Genomic DNA, 26,100 nt, shown 5'->3' on the forward strand with positions numbered 1-26,100 from the left:
TCAGACAAATGGCCAAACCGAACGAACTAATCAAACTTTGGAAACATATCTGAGATGCTTTGTTTCTGCTGATCAGGATGATTGGGTGTCCTTTTTGCCATTGGCTGAGTTCGCCCTTAATAATCGGGCCAGCTCGGCTACTTTGGTTTCACCATTTTTCTGCAATTCTGGTTTCCATCCTCGTTTCTCTTCAGGGCAGGTTGAGCCTTCAGACTGTCCTGGTGTAGATGCTGTGGTGGATGGGTTGCAGCAGATTTGGACTCGTGTGGTGGACAATTTCACATTGTCCCAGGAGAAGGCTCAACGTTTCGCTAACCGCCGGCGCTGTGTGGGTCCCCGACTTCGTGTTGGGGATTTGGTTTGGTTGTCATCTCGTTATGTTCCTATGAAGGTTTCCTCTCCTAAGTTTAAGCCTCGTTTCATTGGTCCGTATAAGATTTCTGAGGTTATCAATCCTGTGTCATTTCGTTTGGCCCTTCCTGCTTCTTTTGCCATCCATAATGTGTTCCATAGGTCGTTATTGCGGAGATACGTGGCGCCTGTGGTTCCATCCGTTGATCCTCCTGCCCCGGTGTTAGTTGAGGGGGAGTTGGAGTATGTGGTGGAGAAGATTTTGGATTCTCGTGTTTCGAGACGGAAACTCAAGTGGAAGGGTTATGGTCAGGAAGATAATTCCTGGGTTTTTGCCTCTGATGTTCATGCTGCCGATCTGGTTCGTGCCTTTCATTTGGCTCATCCTGGTCAGCCTGGGGACTCTGGTGAGGGTTCGGTGACCCCTCCTCAAGGGGGGGGTACTGTTGTGAATTCTGTTGTCGGGCTCCCTCCTGTGGTCATGAATGGTAATTCGGCTGGTTCTGTCCATGGACTTCCTCTGGTGGGTGTTTCTGAGTTTCACAGGTGACTAGGTTAATTCGTTAGCTGCTGCTCTATTTAACTCCACTTAGATCTTTGCTCTATGCCACCTGTCAATGTTCCAGTATTGGTCTAGTTCACTCCTGGATCGTTCTTGTGACCTCTCTTCCCATCAGAAGCTAAGTTCCAGCTTGTATTTCTTTGGTTTTCTATTTTTCTGTCCAGCTTGCTATTTAATTTGTTGTCTTGCTTGCTGGGAGCTCTGGGACGCAGAGGGAGCGCCTCCGCACCGTGAGTCGGTGCGGAGGGTCTTTTTGCGCCCTCTGCGTGGTCTTTTTGTAGGTTTTTGTGCTGACCGCAAAGTAACCTTTCCTATCCTCGGTCTGTTCAGTAAGTCGGGCCTCACTTTGCTAAATCTATTTCATCTCTGTGTTTGTATTTTCATCTTTACTTACAGTCATTATATGTGGGGGGCTGCCTTTTCCTTTGGGGAATTTCTCTGAGGCAAGGTAGGCTTTATTTTTCTATCTTCAGGGCTAGTTAGTTTCTTAGGCTGTGCCGAGTTGCATAGGGAGCGTTAGGCGCAATCCACGGCTATTTCTAGTGTGTTTGATAGGTTTAGGGATTGCGGTCAGCAGAGTTCCCACGTCCCAGAGCTCGTCCTTATTATCAGTAACTATCAGGTCATTCCGTGTGCTCTTAACCACCAGGTCCATTATTGTCCTGACCACCAGGTCATAACAGAAACCACAAAAACACTAGTGCACGCCCTTATCATCTTCCGCCTCGACTACTGCAACCTCCTACTCTCTTGCCACCCCTCTAGCACTCTGGCACCACTCCAATCCATCCTACACTCTGCTGACCAACTAATCCACCTGTCTCCCCGCTATTCCCCAGCCTCTCCCCTATGCCAAGCCCTTCACTGGCTTCCTATTGTCCAGAGGCTCCAGTTCAAAACCCTAACTATGACATACAAAGCAATCCACAACCTGTCTCCTCCATACATCTGTGACATGGTCTCCCGGTACTTACCTACACGCAACCTTCGATCCTCTCAAGATCTCCTTCTCTACTCCCCTCTCATATCTTATTCCCACAACTGCATACAAGACTTCTCCTGTGCTTCCCCAATACTCTGGAACTCTCTACCACAACACATCAGACTCTCGCCTACCACAGAAACCTTCAAAAAGAACCTGAAGAGACCCACCTCTTCCGACAAGCCTACAGCATGCAGTGAACCTCAGTCTACTGAACCGTGGCACATCTAGCTCTACCCTCTCCTAGTGTATCCTCACCCATCCCCTGCAGACTGTGAGCCCTCGCGGGCAGGGTCCTCTCTCCTTCTGTACCTGTGTGTGCCTCTTTTTTTGCTCATGTTTATTGTACTTGTCTATTTTTGCCCCCTTTCACATGTAAAGAGCCATGGAATAAATGGAGCTATAAAAATGTCTAATAATTATAATACTAATGATAATAAGGGATTTCACAAAAAAACATTATCACTCCAAGTCACACAGTGCTGATACAGAATAATATCTACTTCCAGGCATTTACCACTGACGTCTCGTCTGATTAGAGCTGCTTTCTCCTGTTTCTTCTCCATCTAGTCAGACCTTCATGTCGACATCTCTCAGCTATGACTCATCTTGCCTTAATGATCTTTACAGACCTGGTAATAACATGGTCACATACATTGTATACATACATGTGTCTCCCCCCTGAATACATATATATATATATTATATGTACCACACCATTAATATACTATTAGCCATGCTATGCCAGGTTTTACAGTTCAGGAAAAGTGAATGAGATCCCTGAAGTTATGCACAAGCTGCTTATTTTTTCTTTGCTGATTTGCAGCAGATTAAAATCTGCATAATGTCAATTCTTTCAGCGTATTTCACCCATACTAATGGGTAAAAAACATAACAAAAGCTGCAGAGGGAACCCCGATACATGTAGCGCCCCGACTGATCAGCGCCGCAGCTGCATGTGTCACGGCTGTGTCACTGTCACAGCACATGCATGGAGAACCTGAGTGACAGTCACACAGCCGCGATACATGCAGCTGCGGCGCTGATCAGCTGACGCGCTCCATCTTTCCGGGTTCCCTCTGCAGCTTAGGCTTCTTTCACATTTCCGTTGGTACTTGGCCGTCGTCAAGCGTCGGCGCGACGTACCGACGGAAGTTTGTGAATTTGTGAGTGATGTGAGCAGCGGACGCAGTGTTTCAACGCGTCCGCTGCCCTTTGTAAAGTCCCAGGGAGGAGGGGGTGAAGTTTTGGCCGGGCATGCGCAGTAAAAAATGCAGGACACAACGTACAAAAAAAGTTCCCTTGAACATTTTTTCGATACGACAGCCCGCCAAATACCGACGCATCCAGTGCATGACATATGGAACATGTGTTTTTCCATACGTCGTGATGCATCGGTAATACAAGTCTATGTGAAAGAAAACGCATCCTGCGGGCAACTTTGCAGGATGCGTTTTTTCCACAGAACAACGCATTGTGACGGTCTGCAAAAGATGAAAATGTGAAAGTAGTCTTAATCGGCAAGCGCTATCTCTACTGCAAATCCTGAACGTGTGCACATAGCCTTAGTCCTGTCCTATGTCCCCATCATTCATTATAAGTACTTGATAGCATCAAAATGAATTTGGAATTGGGTGAAGACACAATCGGGTGCTGAGCATCATCCACGACCTCCCAATTCATTACAAGTACATGACAGCGTCTTCTCCCACCTTTCAGTTCATTATAAAGGGTCCTATGCACCTTATTCACCTTATTCGCAACAAAATTAATAAAGGGGATGGGAGAACTACAATACCCAGATAGATTAGCGAAATTAGGATTATTTAGTCTAGAAAAAAGACGACAGAGGGGCGATCTAATAACCATGTATAAGTATATAAGGGGACAATACAAATATCTCGCTGAGGATCTGTTTATACCAAGGAAGGTGACGGGCACAAGGGGGCATTCTTTGCGTCTGGAGGAGAGAAGGTTTTTCCACCAACATAGAAGAGGATTCTTTACTGTTAGGGCAGTGAGAATCTGGAATTGCTTGCCTGAGGAGGTGGTGATGGCGAACTCAGTCGAGGGGTTCAAGAGAGGCCTGGATGTCTTCCTGGAGCAGAACAATATTGTATCATACAATTATTAGGTTCTGTAGAAGGACGTAGATCTGGGGATTTATTATGATGGAATATAGGCTGAACTGGATGGACAAATGTCTTTTCGGCCTTACTAACTATGTTACTATGTTATTGCCTCCTCTCCCAATCCCCAATAAATTTTAAGTCCCGATAGCATCACAATGAATTGTGAGATGGAGGAGGACATTATGTGGGGCTTAGCAATTAGTTTTGCATCCATATCTAAGGTCTTCCTCTTCCTCCCCCTGTTCGTAAGTCAATTATAAGTCCCTCTTCCTCCCATTCAAATCTCCCACATCCCTCATTGTCCTTCCCCCCGCATCCCATCATCGTCCTCTCCCCCACCTCCATCATTGCCCTCTTCATCACCTCCATCATTGTCTTCTCTACCACCCTCATCATTGCTCTTTCCACTGCCGCCATCATTGCCCTCTCCCCCACCCCATAGTTGCCCCTCCCCCACCCCAATCATTGCCCTCCCCATCACCTCCATCATTGCCCTCTCTACTACCCCCATCATTACTGTCATGATCCAGTTCTGAGTTTGTGTTCAGCTGTCTTGTCTCTGGACTGATCATATGGGAGTTAATCCCATCTGCCTCACTTTGAAGCTGGCTGAGCTATTTAAGTCCTCTGCAGCCTGTGGGCCAGTGTCAGCTATAGTTCATGCTGCACGGTTTGACCACCTGACTTGGATACTTGTACTAGTGTTCCTTTTGCCACTGACTGCCTGTACCCGTTTATGACTTGTTCTGACCTCTGGCTTGTACCCCGACTTCGTCTTACATCTCCCATTTTGGTTACCACATTCCCTGTAGGCTCTGACTTCTTGTTTGTCCCCGATTAGTCCTCTGACTCTCCCCCTGTGTACTGTGCTGATCTCTCTGTGTATGACCTTGGCTTGTATGACTTCTCTTTCATTACCTGTGACACATGTGTTGTTGTTCAGTGTTGCCGCGCTGTGTGTACAACCTCTTTTCCTTAACCAGCACCCCCTGGTGGAGGTTGCACTATACTACACTGCAGCAGCACATTACAATTATACTTTCCACCACCTCCATCTTTGTTCTCCCCATCCACCCTATCATTGCCCTTTCCACCACCTCTATCATTGCCTTCTCTCCCACCACCCCATCATTGCCCTTTCCACCACCTCTATCATTGCTTTCTCCCCCACCTCCCCCATCATTATCTTCTCCATCACCTCTATAATTGCTCTCTACACCACCTACACACACACACACACACCACTCACCTCTCCGCACATACTCCGCAGCTGGAGCATCATAGTCGCCGGCAGCTTTCTGTCTGATACAGGTGTGTGCTGAATGCTGACATCATCCAGCTGTGCTGCTGTGTCAGACAGGAAGCACTGGCAGTAAGCAGGACGGATCTCTGTAGCTCCGTTGCCATTTTCTCCTGTAGGCAGCGGAGCTGCAGGGATTGCTATAATAATTCCAATAATTCCCTATGTATAGAAGCATAGCTAAACTTCACTCACGAAAATTATGTTTTCAATTAAGGTTCTTTCACGTGGCGTCGTTGGTCCCATCAGAGCTTACGTCCAAATATTCTGAAAAACGGAATTAGGATGTATACTCTGATGCAGCCATATACTATAATGGTGCTGACAGAGCAAAAATGTCATGCATCATTTTTGGGCCTGTACTCCTACTGGAGATGGACACCCAAATGCAGTCCACTACGTCTGAGTGACCGCTCCCAGTAGCTGTATACACCCAAAAATAATGCACAACAGAGCACCCGTTCAGTCTGTGTGGAACATTATAGTCTACAGTGGCATGCAAAAGTTTGGGCACCCCTGATCAAAATTACTGTTATTGTGGCAAGCTTGGGCAACCTTGGAGATTTGTGTGCTCAGATATCTTTGACCAAGATTTCAAAACTTAATTAATCTGTTAGGATTATGGTTTGTTCATCGTTAGGAAAGGCCATGAGATGCAAATTTCCCAGCTTTATAAAATTCCCTCCTCCTCTAATCTTGTGCCAAAAAACAACAGCCATGGGTTCTTCAAAGCAGCTGCATAGCACTCTGAAAATGAAAATGGTGGAGGCCCACAAAGCAGGAAAAGGCTATAAGAAGATAGCAAAGCTTTTTCAAGTTACCATTTTCTCAGTTCGAAATGTAACTAAGAAATGGCTGTTAGGAACAGTGGTGGTCAAGATAAGGTCTGGAAGACCAAGCAAAATTTCAGTGAGAGCTGCTCGTAGGATTGCTAAAGAGGCAAATAAGAACCCCTGCTTGACTGCAAAAGACCCTCAGAAAGATTTAGGAAACTTTGGAGTTGTGGTACATTGTTCTACTGTTCTGTTATGATCTGGTGATTAAGGAGCGACATGCGTCTAGCTCTGAGCAGGTGGCAACTATACTGACCGCAGTCCCTAAGCTCAACACAACACTAGAAGTAGCCGTGGAATGCTCCTAACTCTACCTAGGCATCTCGTCACAGCCTAAGAGCTAACTACCCCTAAAGATAGAAGCAGGAAAACTATCTTGCCTCAGAGAAAATCCCCAAAGGATAGATTAGCCCCCCACAAATAATGACTGTGAGAGGAGAAGGAAATTACATACGTAGTATGAAACAAGATTTAGCACAGGAGGCCACTTCTAGCTAGATAGAAATAGTACAGAACAGAACGCTGTGCGGTCTGTAATAAAAACTAGAAAAAGTCCACCGCAGAGAAATGCAAAAATCTCCACACCTGACTAAAGGTGTGGAGGGCAAACTCTGCTGCCCAGAGCTTCCAGCTTAACTGAATAGATCCATACTGAAAAGCTGGACAAATGAACAAAAACAAAGAAAGAGCTGAACAACAAAGTCCACAACAAGAGAACCGCAAAGGACAAGCAAGGACTTAGCTTTGATGAACTGGTCAGAGTGTCAGGAAAGTCCTAAGAGCAATGACTCCAGGCAGGAACAATTGACAACTGGCATTGAATGAGGGATAAGGCCAGACTAATATAGCCAAGCCAGAAAGACTATCAGTGAAAACAGCTGCTGAAGCTAAATCCAAGAAGCAGCCATACCACTCAAAACCACAGGAGGGAGCCAAAGAGCAGAACTCACAAAAATGCTACTTACAACCACCGGAGGGAGCCCAAGAGCGGAATTCAAAACAGTACCCCCCCCCTTAAGGAGGGGTCACCGAACCCTCACCAGAGCCCCCAGGCCGATCAGGATGAGCCAAATGAAAAGCATGAACCAAATCGGCAGCATGAACATCGGAGGCAACAACCCAAGAATTATCCTCCTGGCCATAACCCTTCCACTTGGCAAGATACTGAAGCTTCCGCCTCGAAAAACGAGAATCCAAAATTTTCTCAACCACATATTCCAACTCCCCCTCAACCAACACCGGGGCAGGAGGATCAACAGATGGAACAACGGGCACCACATATCTCCGCAACAAAGATCTATGGAAAACATTGTGGATGGCAAAAGAGGCTGGAAGGGCCAAAGGAAAAGACATAGGATTGATAATCTCAGAAATCTTATAAGGACCAATAAACCAAGGCTTGAACTTAGGGGAAGAAACCTTCATAGGAACATGACGAGAGGACAACCAAACCAAATCCCCCACACGAAGCCGAGGACCAACACACCGACGGCGGTTAGCAAAACGCTGAGCCTTTTCCTGGGACAACGTCAAATTGTCTACCACATGAGTCCAAATCTGCTGTAACCTGTCCATCACAGAATCAACACCAGGACTATCAGAAGGCTCAACCTGCACTGAAGAAAAACGAGGATGGAAACAAAAATTACAAAAGAAAGGCGGAACCAAAGTAGCCGAACTGGCCCGATTATTAAGGGCAAACTCGGCCAACGGCAAGAAAGTCACCCAATCATCCTGATCAGCAGACACAAAGCATCTCAAATAAGTTTCCAAGGTCTGATTAGTTCGCTCAGTTTGGCCATTGGTCTGAGGATGGAACGCCGGAGAAAAAGACAAATCAATACCCATCCTAGCACAAAAGGCCCGCCAAAACCTGGAAACAAACTGGGAACCTCTGTCCGACACAATATTCTCCGGAATGCCATGCAAACGAACCACATGCTGAAAAAACAACGGAACCAAATCAGAGGAGGAAGGCAACTTAGGCAAAGGTACCAAATGGACCATTTTAGAGAACCGGTCACAAACCACCCAGATAACAGACATCCTCTGGGACACAGGAAGATCCGAAATAAAATCCATGGAAATATGCGTCCAAGGCCTCTCCGGGACGGGCAAAGGCAAAAGCAACCCACTAGCGCGTGAACAGCAAGGCTTGGCTCGGGCGCAAGTTCCACAGGACTGCACAAAAGCACGGACATCGCGCGACAAGGAAGGCCACCAAAAGGACCTAGCAACCAAATCTCTGGTACCAAAAATCCCAGGATGACCAGCCAACACTGAACAATGGATCTCAGAAATCACCTTACTCGTCCATCTATCAGGAACAAACAGCTTCCCCACAGGACAGCGGTCAGGCCTATCAGCCTGAAATTCCTGAAGCACCCGCCGCAAATCAGGGGAGATGGCAGAAAGAATCACCCCTTCCTTAAGAATGCCAACCGGCTCAAGGACTCCAGGAGAATCCGGCAAAAAACTCCTAGAGAGGGCATCCGCCTTAACATTCTTAGATCTTGGAAGATATGAGACCACAAAATCAAAACGGGAGAAAAACAGGGACCATCGAGCCTGTCTAGGGTTCAGCCGCTTGGCCGACTCAAGGTAAATCAAATTCTTATGATCGGTCAAGACCACAATGCGGTGCTTGGCTCCCTCAAGCCAATGACGCCACTCCTCAAATGCCCACTTCATAGCCAACAACTCCCGATTGCCGACATCATTATTGCGTTCCGCAGGCGAAAACTTTCGGGAAAAGAAGGCACATGGCTTCATCAAAGAACCATCAGAATTCCTCTGTGACAAAACGGCCCCTGCCCCAATCTCAGAAGCGTCAACCTCAACCTGAAAAGGAAGAGAAACATCCGGTTGACGCAACACAGGGGCAGAAGTAAATCAGCGTTTAAGCTCCTGAAAGGCCTCAACAGCCTCAGAGGACCAATTAGTCACATCAGCGCCTTTCTTGGTCAAATCGGTCAGGGGTTTAACCACACTAGAGAAGTTGGCAATGAAACGGCGATAAAAATTAGCAAAGCCCAAAAATTTCTGAAGGCTCTTCACAGATGTGGGTTGAATCCAGTCATGAATGGCTTGGACCTTAACAGGATCCATTTCTATAGACGAAGGAGAAAAAATAAACCCCAAAAAAGAGACCTTCTGAACTCCAAATAGGCACTTAGTCCCCTTCACAAATAGAGCATTATCACGAAGGATCTGGAATACCATCCTGACCTGCTTCACATGAGACTCCCAATCATCGGAAAAAATCAAAATATCATCCAAATACACAATCAAGAATTTGTCAAGATAATTGCGGAAAATATCATGCATGAAAGACTGGAACACAGATGGAGCATTAGAGAGCCCAAATGGCATCACAAGGTATTCAAAATGGCCTTCGGACGTATTAAATGCTGTCTTCCATTCGTCACCCTGTTTAATACGAACAAGATTATATGCCCCTAGAAGGTCAATCTTGGTAAACCAACTAGCCCCTTAATCCTAGCAAACAAATCAGAGAGCAAAGGTAAAGGGTATTGGAATTTGACCGTGATCTTATTAAGAAGGCGATAATCAATACAGGGTCTTAAGGAGCCATCCTTCTTGGCAACAAAAAAGAATCCCGCTCCCAATGGTGACGAAGACGGCCGAATATGCCCCTTCTCTAAAGACTCCTTAACATAGCTCCGCATGGCGGCATGCTCTGGCACAGACAGGTTGAAAAGTCGGCCCTTAGGGAACTTACAGCCAGGAATCAAGTCAATAGAACAATCACAGTCCCTATGTGGAGGAAGGGAACTGGACTTGAGCTCCTCGAATACATCCTGGAAATCTAACAAAAATTCAGGAACATCAGAAGAGGGGGAAGAGGAAATTGACATCAAAGGAACGTCACTATGTACCCCTTGACAACCCCAACTAGTCACAGACATTGATTTCCAATCCAGCACTGGATTGTGTACTTGTAACCATGGAAAACCCAGTACAACAACATCATGTAAATTATGCAACACCAGAAAATGGCAATCTTCCTGATGTGCAGGAGCCGTGTACATAGTCATCTGCGTCCAGTACTGAGGTTTATTCTTGGCCAATGGTGTAGCATCAATACCCCTCAAGGGTATGGGACTCTGCAAAGGCTGCAAAGAAAAACCACAGCGCCTAGCAAATTCAAAGTCCATTAAGTTCAGAGCAGCGCCTGAATCCACAAATGCCATGACAGAAAAAGATGACAATGAGCAAATCAGGGTCACAGACAGGAGAAACTTAGGCTGCACAGTACTAATGGTAACAGTTCTAGCGACCCTCTTAATACGCTTAGGGCAATCAGAAATAGTATGAGCAGAATCACCACAGTAAAAACACAGCCCATTCTGACGTCTGTATCCCCTCTGTTCCGCTCTAGTCAAAATCCTATCACATTGCATGGGCTTAGGACTTTGCTCAGAGGACACTGCCATATGGTGCACCACTTCGCGTTCGCGCAGGCGCCGATCAATCTGAATGGCCAGAGACATAGATTCGCTCAAACCAACAGGCGTGGGAAACCCCACCATAACATCTTTCAGGGCTTCAGAAAGACCCTTTCTGAAAATTGCTGCCAGAGCGTCCTCTGTTGTGAATTCTGTGGCAGAGCTCCCTCCTGTGGTCACAAGTGGTACTTCGGCTGATTCTCTCTGGGAGCTTCCGTTTGTGGAGGAGACTGGTACTGCTGCTTCTGAGTTTCCTCCCTCAGGTGATCTGGTGAGGTCGTTAGGTGCTTCTCTACTTAACCCCACCTAATGCTTTGATTCATGTTTCCTGTCAATGTTCCAGTGTTGGACTTGTGTTTCTCTAGATCATTCCTGTGGCCTGCTGCTCTGCATAGCTAAGTGCTTCTTTGCTATTTGTTGCTATTTTTTCTGTCCAGCTTGTCTATTTGTTTTGCTGGAAGCTCTGGGACGCAAAGGGTGTACCTCCGTGCCGTTAGTTCGGTACGGAGGGTCTTTTTGCCCCTTTGCGTGGTTTTCTTTAGGGTTTTGTGTAGACCGCAAAGTTATCTTTCCTATCCTCGTTCTGTCTAGAATATCGGGCCTCACTTTGCTGAATCTATTTCATCCCTACGTTTGTCTTTTCATCTTACTCACAGTCATTATATGTGGGGGGCTGCCTTTTCCTTTGGGGTATTTCTCTGAGGCAAGGTAGGCTTATTTTTTCTATCTTCAGGCTAGTTAGTTTCTCAGGCTGTGCCGAGTTGCATAGGTAGCGTTAGGCGCAATCCACGGCTGCCTCTAGTTGTGTTTGGAGAGGATCAGGGATTGCGGTTGGCAGAGTTCCCACGTCTCAGAGCTCGTTCTATTATTTTGGGTTATTGTCAGATCACTGTATGTGCTCTGACCTCCATGTCCATTGTGATACTGAATTGCCTCTCATAACAGTCCTCATTCCATTTAGTGAGCACAGACCATTTTCTAAATTTCTGGCAGTTTAATTCTGCCGCTTCCTGACCCTGACACAGGACCAACAGTGTTTTCTCAGCATGCTCTACAGAGTTAGGTTCGTCATACAATAATACGAGCGATTGAAAAAATGCATCTACATTAAGCAATGCCGGATTCCCTGACTCAAGTGAGAATGCCCAGTCCTGAGGGTCGCCACGCAGTAGAGAAATAACTATCTTTACTTGCTGAATGGGGTCACCAGAGGAACGGGGTTTAAAAACAATTTGCAGTTATTTTTAAAGTTCAAAAACTTAGATCTATCCCCGTAAAACAAATCCAGAGTAGGAATTCTAGGCTCTAAGGCCGGAGTCTGAACCACATAATCTTGAATACTCTGTACTCTTGCAGCAAGCTGATCCACACGAGAAAACAAACCCTGAACATCCATGCCTGCATCCAAATCCCGAATCACCCAGAGGTCAAGAGGAAGGAAAAAGACAAAACAAACTAAAGAAAAAAAAATGGCTCAGAACTCTTTTTCTCTTCCTTCTTTTGAAAGGCATTCAGCTCATTATTGGCCAGTTGTACTGTTATGATCTGGTGATTAAGGAGCGACATGCGTCTAGCTCTGAGCAGGTGGCAACTATACTGACCGCAGTCCCTAAGCTCAACACAACACTAGAAGTAGCCGTGGAATGCTCCTAACTCTACCTAGGCATCTCGTCACAGCCTAAGAGCTAACTACCCCTAAAGATAGAAGCAGAAAAACTATCTTGCCTCAGAGAAAATCCCCAAAGGATAGATTAGCCCCCCACAAATAATGACTGTGAGAGGAGAAGGAAATGACATACGTAGTATGAAACAAGATTTAGCACAGGAGGCCACTTCTAGCTAGATAGAAATAGTACAGAACAGAACGCTGTGCGGTCAGTAATAAAAACTAGAAAAAGTCCACCGCAGAGAAATGCAAAAATCTCCACACCTGACTAAAGGTGTGGAGGACAAACTCTGCTGCCCAGAGCTTCCAGCTTAACTGAATAGATCCATACTGAAAAGCTGGACAAATGAACAAAAACAAAGAAAGAGCTGAACAACAAAGTCCACAACAAGAGAACCGCAAAGGACAAGCAAGGACTTAGCTTTGATGAACTGGTCAGAGTGTCAGGAAAGTCCTAAGAGCAATGACTCCAGGCAGGAACAATTGACAACTGGCATTGAATGAGGGATAAGGCCAGACTAATATAGCCGAGCCAGAAAGACGATCAGTGAAAACAGCTGCTGAAGCTAAATCCAAGAAGCAGCCATACCACTCAAAACCACAGGAGGGAGCCAAAGAGCAGAACTCACAAAAATGCTACTTACAACCACCGGAGGGAGCCCAAGAGCGGAATTCACAACACTGTTCAGAGAAACCTGCACAAATATGGCCTTCATGGAAGAGTCATTAGAGTACCAGATCCATAGAAGTAGGAGTCTACCACACAAGACAGGACCCAAGGTGCAGAATATGCAAAAAAAACCTCAGAAACTGTCCAACACTGTCCAAAATTCAAGCAGGAACAGCGTATACTGAACGCCGCAACCAAGTAGTGGGAATTGTATACAGGAACATCTGCACAGCATATGGGCTAAGTCCCACTAAGTCCAGGCGGGAGACCCGAGAAGTGGTAGAGAATGAGAGGGCTAAAATCCTGTGGGACCTCAAATCCAGACGGACTAGCAGGTGTTAGCTATCCAAACAGACATTGTGATAGTAGACAAGGATCAGAAGACAGCAATGATAATAGATGTGGCAGTGCCAAGTGACAGCAACATCAGAAAGAAGGAATACGAGAAGCTGGAGAAATACCAGGGCCTCAAATGAGAACTGGGGAAGATGTGAAAGGTGAAGGCAACAGTGATTCCAGTGGTGATAGGAGCACTTGAAGCAGTGACCCCTAAGTTAGAAGAATGGGTACAACAGATCCCTGGAGCAACATCTGCACTCTCTGTCCAGAAAAGCTCAATGCTGGGAACAACTAAGATCATACGCAGAACCCTCAAACTCCCAGGCCCCTGGTAGAGGACCCGAGAATGAGAATTATAAGATGCATCCCAAATTTTGAGGAGAAAAATAGGAAAAAAACTTTTTTTAATAAAATGGTGGTGCTTCTTATAATCCATGTGTCTTATTGCTTACTGGGGGTGTGGCTGCGGTAATGCGGGGTCCCAGGGTCACTGCTGGAGGAGACAGGAGTGGATCGTTGCTGCAGGCTGGGATGAGGGGGTATGCAGGTGTCCTGCGCTGCGGGGGGCTCCTGTGTTGGGGGGTATCTCCGGTGATACTGGCCTTTCTTGTGCTGCGGGGGGACTCTGCCGACATTCTGTGAAAGGCCAGAGCCCTTGGCAGGTCGTCCATGCTTTCCTGTGCGGTGGACTTCAGGAAAATGGCTGCCGGGAGGCGGCGCATGCGCAGATGGAGATCTTGGCACCAAGATCTCAGGAGATGAGATTTCAGCGCTGAGATCTCAACTCTCAAGATCTTGGTCCCGAGATCTCCATCTGCGCATGCGCTGCCTCCCGGCAGCCATTTTCCCGAAGTTCACCGCACAGGAAAGCATGGATGAACTGCCGGAGGGCTCTGGCCTTTCACAAAATATTGGCAGAGCCCCCTGCAGCGGCAGACACCCTGGGCAGCGGCGGACACCCTGGGCAGCAGCAGCGGACGCCCCCTCTCCCCAGCCTGCAACGGTACCGGTAAGCGGTATATCCGCATTGTAAGATGCACCCCAATTCCCCCAAAAAAATTTTTGGGGAAAAAGGTATACGGTATTTTTAAAATATGCATTTTTTATACAATTCAGTTTTCTGGCGCTTTACATTACGTTTTCATAGTGGTTACGATACTAATTTGTAGAGTTGGTGCAAATTGATTAGCACAAACCGGTCCATCGGCCATAAAAGTAATCTCTGTATGCTGTGTGGAAGTCGTGAGAACATCTTCATACCTCCTGGCATCTGCAACTTTTCTTTTGATTAGCCGGCCTGGCACGGTATGATAGTTGCGGCATGACGCACATTTGGTGTTTGGAAATTAAGAAGAGCTGCGGATGCCATTCATGTAAGAGGCAGTTCTCACGGGCATGTCCAGCGGCCACAGAGATTACTGTCATAGCCAATGGACCACATAGTATGAATCAATTCACAGCAACTACTCATTTGTTAAGCACGTATTAAGGTGTTTTGTTAATAGTCATTCTATACAACCAATGTGATATGGTTGTACAGACCAAAAGCTAATAAAGCATAGTTGCTGGTCACCCTCCTGCTCTATAGAAACAACAATAAAAAGTTAAGTTTAATTTACAAGTAATTGGGCAAACCCGATATTATGGTATATTTATACGAATCATTTTTTGGGTGAGGTTGCACTGAGGTTTTTAGAGAAGCACTATAACAAAAAACTAAGATGTAAGGGGTAATGTTTCTCCTTGTGGAGAGTGACATGCCAGGCCTGGCATGTCAGAGTGAGGAGACTTATATGGCATGCATGCTCCTCTGGGAAAATAAATATGCAAATTGCTTATTCAGAGAGGAAGAGGACTGGAACTCTATTGCCACCTATTGGAAGTAGCAATCCTAGAAGTCAATACGACTCTTTAATGAGTCTTGCCATATAACTTAGGATAAACTGCTCACATCATTCTACCCTAATGTGTATTTTTGCTTGAAGTCTTGATTTACAGTGTACTGAAAATGAAATACTGTAGTTGTTAAAGAGAACTTGACAGCTGATACATGCTGCCCGATTCACTCTGAAATGCTGCATGTTCCCAGTGGCTTCTTCCTACCCGCTGTCCTGGAGTGACCTGTCACTCCAGGACAGCATACAGAGAGAAGCCTCCTACTGTGGTGGCTTTTTAATTTTGTTTTTCTCTAAAGTGCCACAGAATTTCAGAGTTAAACATATACGTCTGATTCATGACACCGGTGGATTGGGCAGCATGTATTAGCTGTCAGGTTCCCATTAAAGGGAACCTGTCACCCCCAAAAACGAAGATGAGCTAAGCCCACCGGCATCAGGAGCTTATCTACAGCATTCTGTAATGCTGTAGATAAGCCCCCGATGTATCCTGAAAGATGAGAAAAAGAGGTTAGTTTATACTCGCCCAGGGGCTTTCCCGCTGCGTTCCGGTCCAATGGGCGTCGCGGTCCGGTCCAGCGCCTCTTAGCTTCATAGGATGACGTCCTCTTCTTGTCTTCACGCTGCGGCTCCGGCGCAGGCGTACTTTGTCTGCCCTGTTGAGGGCCTCTCTGAACTTTCCCAGCGCCTGCGCACTGCAGTACTTTGCTCTGCCCTCAACAGGGCAGACAAAGTTTGCCTGCGCCAAAGCCACAGCGTGAAGACAAGAAGAGGACGTCATCGTAAGAAGATAGGAGGCGCTGGACCGGACCGCAACGCCCATCGGACCTGGACCGCCCCTGGGTGAGTATAATCTAACCTCTTTTTCTCATCTTTCAGGATACATCGGAGGTTTATCTACAGCACTCCAGAATGCTGTAGATAAGCCCCTGATGCCGGTGGGCTTAGCTCATCTTCGACTTTGGGGGTGAAAGGTTCCCTTTAAGTATAATTATTCAGAATTTATTAATTTTCATTCATTTCACTTATTGTTGGCTCTATTTATTTCAGTGGGATTTTCCTGATGGCAAATACAGTGTCAGACTGGGATGCCAAAGACCCATAAGTAACATTGACTCTGACTCATTGACTCAGCTATAAGTAGTGTTGAGCATTCCGATACTGCAAATATCGGGTATTGGCCGATATTCGCTGTATCGGAATTCCGATATCGAGTTCCGATACTTTTGCGATATCGGATTCCGGAATCGGAAGTTCCCATAGTGCAATGATGCACTATAATGGAGTGTGGGCGGTGTGTGGGCGGAGACTGCGTGTGTGTGTGTGCGAGCGGGGTCTGTGCGTGACCGTGGGGCTCTGTGCAGGCTGCTGGGGCTCTGTGTGGGCCTGCCGGGGCGCTGTACGGGCCTGCTGGGGCTCTGTGCGGCCTGCCGTGGCTCTGTGCGGCCTGCCGGGGCTCTGTGCGGGCCTGCCAAGGCTCTGTACGTGCCTGCCGGGGCTCTGTGTGGGCTGCTGGGGCTCTGTGTGGGCTGCCGGGGCTCTGTGCGGGCTGCCAGGGTTCTGTGTGGGCCTGCTGGTGCTCTGTGCGGCCTGCCATGGCTCAGTGCGGGCCTGCCGGGGCTCTGTGCGGGCCTGCCGGGGCTCTGTGCGGGCCTGCTGGGGCTCTGTGCGGCCTGCTGGGGCCCTGTGCGGGCTGCCGGGGCTCTGTGTGGGCCTGCCGGGGCTCTGTGCGGCCTGCCAAGGCTCTGTGCGGGCTGCCGGGGCTCCGTGCGTGTGTGCAGGCATCATCCGATGGGACTACAAGTCCCATCGGATGATGCCTGCTACAGTGACAGTGATTGACACATTAGCCAATGATGGGACAGTAGTAGTCCCATCATCCGGCTAATGTGTTGAATGTAAAAAAAAAAATACTACATATATACTACATACATACTACATATATTTTACAAAAACCGAACTTGTGGATGTAATACCTAGTACAACAATCCCTAACACTTGAAATGCCCATTGCACTCCAACAAGTGGAAACGGGGGCACAACTCCCAATCAAATAGAATCCTATCAACAACCAAGAGCATAATGCCCCATAAATGTTCATGACAAAGATTACCGTATATACTCGAGTATAAGCCGACCCGAGTATAAGCCGACCCCCTAATTTTCACACAAAAAACTGGGAAAACTTATTGACTCGAGTATAAGCCTAGGGTGGAAAATGCAGCAGCTACCGGTGAATTTAAAAAATAAAAATAGATACTCCATACCATTAATTATTGCCCCATAGATGCTCCATATAAAGCTGTGCCATATATAATGCTCCATACCATTGATTATTGCCCCATAGATTATCCATATATAGCTGTGCCATATAGAATTCTCTGCACTGTTCATTATGGCCCCATAGATGCTCCTTATAAAGCTGTGCCATATATGCTCTGCACCTTTGATTATGGCCCCATAGATGCTCCTTATAAAGCTGTGCCATATATAATGCTCTGCACCGTTCAGTTTGGCCCCATAGATGCTCATTATAATGCTGTGCCCTATATGCTCTGCACCGTTCATTATGGCCCCATAGATGCTCCTTATAAAGCTATGCCATATATAATGCTCTGCACCGTTCAGTTTGGCCCCATAGATGCTCCTTATAAAGCTATGCCATATATAATGCTCTGCACCGTTCAGTTTGGCCCCATAGATGCTCCTTATAAAGCTATGCCATATATAATGCTCTGCACCGTTCAGTTTGGCCCCATAGACGCAAATTATAAAGCTGTGCCCTATATGCTCTGCATCGTTCAGTTTGGCCCCATAGACGCTAATTATAAAGCTGTGCCATATATGCTCTGCACCGTTCAGTTTGGCCCCATAGACGCTCATTATAAAGCTGTGCCATATATGCTCTGCACCGTTCAGTTTGGCCCCATAGACGCTCATTATAAAGCTGTGCCCTATATTCTCTGCACCGTTCATTATGGCCCCATAGATGCTCCTTATAAAGCTGTGCCCTATATGCTCTGCACTGTTCAGTTTGGCCCCATAGATGCTCATTATAAAGCTGTGCCCTATATGCTCTGCACTGTTCAGTTTGGCCCCATAGACGCAAATTATAAAGCTGTGCCCTATATGCTCTGCATCGTTCAGTTTGGCCCCATAGACGCTAATTATAAAGCTGTGCCATATATGCTCTGCACCGTTCAGTTTGGCCCCATAGACGCTCATTATAAAGCTGTGCCATATATGCTCTGCACCGTTCAGTTTGGCCCCATAGACGCTCATTATAAAGCTGTGCCCTATATTCTCTGCACCGTTCATTATGGCCCCATAGATGCTCCTTATAAAGCTGTGCCCTATATGCTCTGCACTGTTCAGTTTGGCCCCATAGACGCAAATTATAAAGCTGTGCCCTATATGCTCTGCATCGTTCAGTTTGGCCCCATAGACGCTAATTATAAAGCTGTGCCATATATGCTCTGCACCGTTCAGTTTGGCCCCATAGACGCTCATTATAAAGCTGTGCCATATATGCTCTGCACCGTTCAGTTTGGCCCCATAGACGCTCATTATAAAGCTGTGCCCTATATTCTCTGCACCGTTCATTATGGCCCCATAGATGCTCCTTATAAAGCTGTGCCCTATATGCTCTGCACTGTTCAGTTTGGCCCCATAGACGCTCATTATAAAGCTGTGCCCTATATGCTCTGCACCGTTCAGTTTGGCCCCATAGACGCTAATTATAAAGCTGTGCCATATATGCTCTGCATCGTTCATTATTGCCCCATAGATGCTCCTTATAAAGCTGTGCCATATATGCTCTGCACCGTTCATTATGGCCCCATAGATGCTCCCTATAAAGCTGTGCCCTATATGCTCTGCACCGTTCAGTTTGGCCCCATAGATGCTCATTATAAAGCTGCCCCATATAGAATGCTCTGCACCGTTCAGCTTATGTAACGCTGCTGCTGCTGCTGCTCACCTCTCTTGCTTGCAGCTCTTCAGCGTCCGGTCCCAGCGTCTCTCCGCACTGACTGATCAGGCAGAGGGCGCCGCACACACTATATGCGTCATCGCGCCCTCTGACCTACACAGTCAGAGCGGAGAGACGCCGAGACAGGACGCCGGGAAGATGGAGCGACGCCCAGCGTGTGGATCGTGGACAGGTAAATATGACATACTTACCTGCTCCCGGCGTCCTGCTCCTTCTCCCGGACAGCTGGTCTCCGGATGCTGCAGCTTCTTCCTCTATCAGCGGTCACCGTTACCGCTGATTAGAGAAATGAATATGCGGCTCCACCCCTATGGGAGTGGAGTCCATATTGATAAGTTTAATGAGCGGTCCCACATGACCGCTGAACAGGGGAAGAGCTGCGGCACCCGGAGACCGTGGGACTGCAGGGACAGCGCCAGGAGCCCCGCAAGCAGGTAAGTATGCCTCAGCCCTCTCTCCCCCTCACCCGCCGACCCCACCGCCGACCGTGACTCGAGTATAAGCCGAGAGGGGCACTTTCAGCCCAAAAATTTGGGCTGAAAATCTCAGCTTATACTCGAGTATATACGGTAAGTACAAAAATATAAATTTTATTCAAATAAGTACAACATCAAAAATTAATAGTACATTACAAAAATGATGAGGATAAGGTGAAAGACTACGAAGGAAAACCAGCCGCATGAGAACACACACATAAAACAGTAAGGGTACTGCCAATCAGCAGCCAATATAATACATGTCTCAAAATAGACAAAGCATTAACTAGACGCTAGTGGGAGGGAAAGCATAATTGTCTATTTGCGATGTTGAAGTCGTGCGCTCCTACGTATCAAGCTCCTCCACCCATTACATCGTATACAATATCGTGCACACCTTTGTTACACGATGCGATCATGCCGCCACAGCGGGACACTTGACGACGAAAGAAAGTTTCAAACGATCTGCTACGACGTACGATTCACAGCGGGGTCCCTGATCGCAGTAGCGTGTCAGACACAGCGAGATCGTAAGTATATCGCTGGAACGTCACGGATCGTGCCGTCATAGCGACCAAAGTGCCACTGTGATGCAGTACCCTAAGGTATAGTGGCCAGTGACTCATAAGCATTGCTTAATACTATCCCTTGTTCATACCCGTCCATATTGTAACAATGCCCATAAAGTGCAAGTGACATTAAGTACGCCTAAGTGGCGTGTCGCATATTGGGCTTACCCATGTGTGTACTCCCGTGCAGTCGGTATCCAGCAAAAAGCCCGACGCGCGTTTCGCGTGCTGTGCTTCCTCGGGGGGCTGTGTGGATACTGATTATACCGGGGTTATATAGGTCCATGTTAATTTCATCACTTATTGCCGAGCGAATCATGCGGCGCATGTGGGATGGTCCTCACGCCAGTGCCGCGCTCCTTCCGGCCATCAAAGCGACGCACAGAGAGGGGGAAATCCTCCCGTGACGTCAGAAGTCTGGGCGTCGCTGTTTGTTGATACCTTAGGGGGCGCGGTCTGCCCGAGAGTCCATCGCGCATGCGCACCATCGCGGCGGCCATTTTGGATGAGGGAAAATGTGCTGGCAAGCTAAAGAACGCAGGTAACATGTACTATGGACCTAACAAAACAGTAAACTGTGCGCGATACATAACAGGGATTTTAGATGTGCATCCCGCTCCAATGATAACATACTATAGGGTCAAGAGGGTACATAAGACAATGACAAAGATGGAATCCAGCTCTTCGTATATAGCAGCTGTGATGTAAAAATCTCCATGAAGTCACTGCTCCAGGTGTCACTGTTACTTCCTCTTATGCTTGATTACACAATCCTTAGACGTCACTGGAGCTGATGCCTCAGAACACAGTAGTGTAGATGTAGATACGTCAGAAGGGGATAAATATACGTTAAAAACCACTGAAAAGAAAAACAAACAATATAAATACAACATACACTAATTTAAAAATAGAGAAAAAGAGAATTACTGTAATCCACGTCTTACAAAAATGGAACAAAGGACAGTTTCTCATTGAGGCCATTTGGGGCCATTGTCCCCAATGATACTATCCACGGATACTCGATTTGCGCTAATGTCCTTTTAAGGTCACCACCCCTGATGCCAGAGTGCCTATCAATACCTCGTACTTTAAGTGCACCTGGGTTGCAGTCATGATGTGCCTTAAAATGTCTCGGAATGGTCTTAAGTTCCGAGACATCAACAGCACCCCTAGCTGCCGCAATGTCCCTGACATGCTCCCGGACCCTGACACAAAGTTCACGGGAGGTGAGGCCCACGTAGATCAAATTACAGGTACAGGTAACATAATATACTACATACGTAGTGCTACATGAAATATAGCTCGTGATCCAATATTCCCTACCACCACCTGCTGCCGAAAAAGTAGTGGCCCGCACGATGTTCCTACACGCTATACAGGAGCCGCATGGAAAACAGCCCCCCTCGGTGGTCCTGATCCAAAAATTCTCAGGGGAGTTGGGCTGTAGTGACTCCTAACCAGTTGGTCTTTGATACTCCTTCCCCTTCTTGCCGTAAGAAGGGGTCGGTCGGGCAAGATTTTATTTAAGGTGGGTTCTGTTTTTAACACTGACCAGCGTCTCTGCAGAACCTCCCTAATGTCCTCCCATTTGTTGTTGAATGTAGAAATGAATCTCAATGGTTGATCTTTCTTAGTGGGAACAGACACGGGAGGTCCGCAGAGCAACCGATCTCTAGGAGTACTCCTAGCACGAAGATATCCCCTTTTAATGGCTCTCCTACTGTACCCCCGATCCCGGAAGCGACTGGAGAGGTCCCGAGCCTGGCACTCGAAGACCCCATCCGTGGAGCAAATCCGTTTCATTCTAAGAAACTGGCCTATCGGTATAGCACGTATTGTGGATCTTGTGTGTGCTGAGGTGGAGTGTAACAAAGCATTGACTGACGTCTCTTTTCTGAATACGTCAGTCTGTATCGCCCCATCCTCGCATCTGCAAATCTTTATATCCAGAAAATCTATATTGTCCACAGCTACCCTATGTGTAAGGCGAATGTTACGGTTGTTCTGATTTAGTCCACGGATGAAGTCCAGGAGGCCAGGCTCGGGGACCTGCCAAATTAAAAACACATCGTCGATATAACGATACCAGCACTGCACATGGGAGGCGGCGTATGCGCCCTCCCCAAAACCTCCCTCTCCCAGTGCCCGAGAAAAAGGTTAGCGTACGAGGGCGCACACGCCGCGCCCATGGCAGTGCCGCGGTTATGTAAAAAATATCGATCTTTAAACGTAAAGAAATTGTGTGTTAATACAAAATGAAGTAGCTCCAGGATCAGGGTGCACATTGGAGAGCCCAGATTGCTCATACTCAGGAAAAACTCATACATACTACATACATACTACATGCATGCTACATACATGCTACATACATGCTACATACATACTACATACATACATACATACTACATACAATACATTCATACATTACATACAATACATACATATAGACATACAGTACATTAAACATAGATTACATACTCACTATTACTTGTCACTTTGTTCCCCGAAGCCAGTGCCTTCTGTAAAAAAGATTAAAATAACAAACAACCAATATACTCCCTGTCCGCAGAAATCCATGAATGTCCCACGATGATCTCCCTGTGGAGAACGGCAGCATTAGCTGATGCGACCGCTCTCCAGGGGCTCCAGGAACACAATGACGGGAGGAAGGTATCCTTCCGCACTGCATTCCTCCACCGCTGTAAAAAAATAGTCCCTAGTCTCACTTTTGGCATTGCTGTGTGAGAAATTTTCCCACACAGCAATTGCCATAAAGTGAGACTTTGTCCTAAGGTAACCTCTCAGTGATGCACTGCTCTATAGGACCTTCAGTGACACACTGACAGGAGACAATGGCTCCTGCAGTGCATCACTGAGAGTTTATCTTCGGAGAACAAAGTGACAAGTAATGGTGAGTATGTACTCTATGTTTAATGTACTGTATGTCTGTATGAATGTATTGTATGTAGTATGTATGTAGTATGCATGTAGTATGTATGTTTGTTTTTTGTTTTTTCATTCAACACATTAGCCGGATGATGGGACTACTACTGTCCCATCATTGGATAATGTGTCAATCACTGTCACTGTAGCAGGCATCGTCCGATGGGACTTGTAGTCCCATCGGACGAAGCCTGCACACACGCACAGAGCCCTGGCAGCCCGCACAGAGCCCCGGCAGCCCGCACAGAGCCCCGGCAGCCTGCACAGAGCCCCGGCAGCCTGCACAGAGCCCTGGCAGGACGCACAGAGCCCCGGCAGGCCGCACAGAGCCCCGGCAGGCCCATACAGAGCCCCGGCAGGCCCGCACAGAGCCCCGGCAGGCCCGCACAGAGCCCCGGCAGCCTGCACAGAGCCCCGGCAGGCCGCACAGAGCCCGTGCAGGCCTGCAAATAGCCCCGGCAGCCCGCACAGAGCCTGGGCAGGCCGAACAGAGCCCGGCAAGCCCCCACAGAGCCCCGGCAGGCCCGCACAGAGCCCCGGCAGCCCGCAGAGAGCCCGGCAGGTCGCACAGAGCCCTGGCAGGCCGTACAGAGCCCTGGCAGGCCCGTACAGAGACCCGGCAGGCCCGCACAGAGCCCCGGCAGGCCCGTACAGAGCCCCGGCAGGCCCGCACAGAGCCCCGGCAGGCCCGTACAGATCCCCAGCAGGCCCGCACAGACCCCTCCCGCACACACAGACACGCACAGTGTCCGCCCACGCACCGCCCACACTCTTCCCCCCTCCGGAACAGGATGTAGAAGGACAGAAAGGGCTTCTTTACATTCCGATATTTGTGTCCCATTGACTTGCATTGGTATCGGCGATATCCAATATTTTTTTGATATCGGCTGATCCAATCCAATACTGATACTTCTGGATATCGGAAGGTATCGCTCAACACTAGCTACAAGCCGATATTACAATATCCTCATTCACACATGTATCTGCGCTGCTGTATAATAGACTAGCTTGTTTGGTAATTGAATGAAGAGATGCTGCCTTTGTCTGAACATATTGAATCAAGTGTTTTGTGCCAAATACTGCTCATAGGCCTCTTTCACATTTCAGTCTTCTGATGTCAGTCAAAATCCGTCGTCGCGAAGGATCAACAGATCCATCAAAAATAGTGAAAAACGGAAACAATAACCCTAACCCTAGCCCAACCCTAACCCTAAATGAAAAATGGAAATAATTTTTTTATTATATTATTTTTACCTAACTAAGGGGGTGATAAAGGGGGTTTGATTTACTATTTTTGATTTTAGGGTCTATCACAGTGATCAAAATGAAACAATAGGAAAAATATCCTATTGTTTCCGGGTGTCGGCCTGCGCCCGTCATTTTCTTCCTGGAAGAAGATGCCGACGGCCAGGGGACAGGATCGGGGGATGCAGGCGGGTCCAGGAATACTGGAGGTATTGGGGGGGCTTGGGAGACTCTATTTCCCTGGATTATTTGACGTGTTGGGGCATAGAATTCCCGAAAATGGGAGATAATCTGGAAAATTGGGTGAGGAACGTGCAAGTATGGAGGAGAGAAGGAGGTCTTGAGAGGACCAGAGATTATGTGAGGGACGAAGGAGACAGATTATGGATGGCTTTATAGGTCATCATGAGTAGTTTGAACTGGATAAGCTGGGGAATTGGGAGACAATAAAGGGATTTGGAAAGTGGAGAAACAGAGGAGTAGCATGGAGAGAGGTGGATAATTCAGGCAGCAGAGTTAAGGAAAGACTGAGAGATGCAAGACTGTCACCAGAAAGGCCACAGAGGAGGATATTGTAGTAGTTGAGGCAGAAAATGATGAGGACATGCACTAGATATTGAGAAGCACATGAAGAAAAGGACAGCACCACAGCAATTGTGAAAAGACAGCTCCAAAGTTTATTCTGCCATCTGCAACGTTTCGGTCCGTGGACCTTTTTCAAGCATAGTGAAAAGACAATACAACCACCATTATATACCCTTAGGCCAAACCCATTAATTAACAAGCAACCAATGGTGTGGCTCCATATACCTGGAAAAAATACATCATAGTGCAACGTACATATATACATATAAAAACAGTCCCACATTGCCAGCCCCCTATATATACTAGCCGCTAACATAGTCCAACTACCTCTGATCGCTCGCCACTATTGTGTGACACTCGTAAATCCCCAATAAGTCCCCAAAGTCCACAATGTAAACAAATATCACTCGCACCAATCCGGGTACTGCATCCACGATCGTCATGGCATTGTGGGCGTGTTCAGAACAAGAGCAGTCCAATCAGCTCCTTAATCTTAAATCATGTGATCGACATATGCCCAGCATGCAGTGCTCCTCACCGCACTAGTTCATAGGCTGCTGGACCACATGTCAGTGGTAAACAAACACCGCCCACTTTTGTCCAATGGTGCACATTGTATTGTACATGTCCGTGACATTATCCCTGTCCGTAGCTCATATGCGCATGTCGCAGTCCCGGACTCCAGTACAGTCAGCACACTGAGTCCATATAGTCAGCGACTGCGTATGACAAAGGAATTCTCCATAAATCTCTTCATGACAGATGGTTCCAGTGAGCGGTCCCATAGCGCTATAATGACGGAATCCAGCATAGTCAGCACACTGAGTCTATTTAATCGGCAACTGCAAAGTAATGCTCCATAGACTTCTTCATAATAGATGACTCCAGTGAGCGGTCACATAGCGCTACAATCAGCGCGCAAAAGTACATCCAGGCTCATAGCTAGGTATAGTATTTTTTCACTCCAGGTCCATAGTATACAACGGTATACAATATGACATTTCTCCACTGGACACCTTATATATTTATCCCCAATATCGACTATTCATATACTATGTGATCCGTCATTTTAAATATTTACATCTATTCATA

The sequence above is a fragment of the Ranitomeya imitator genome, chromosome 1 (genome assembly GCF_032444005.1).
Source record: "Ranitomeya imitator isolate aRanImi1 chromosome 1, aRanImi1.pri, whole genome shotgun sequence".
NCBI lineage: Eukaryota > Metazoa > Chordata > Amphibia > Anura > Dendrobatidae > Ranitomeya > Ranitomeya imitator.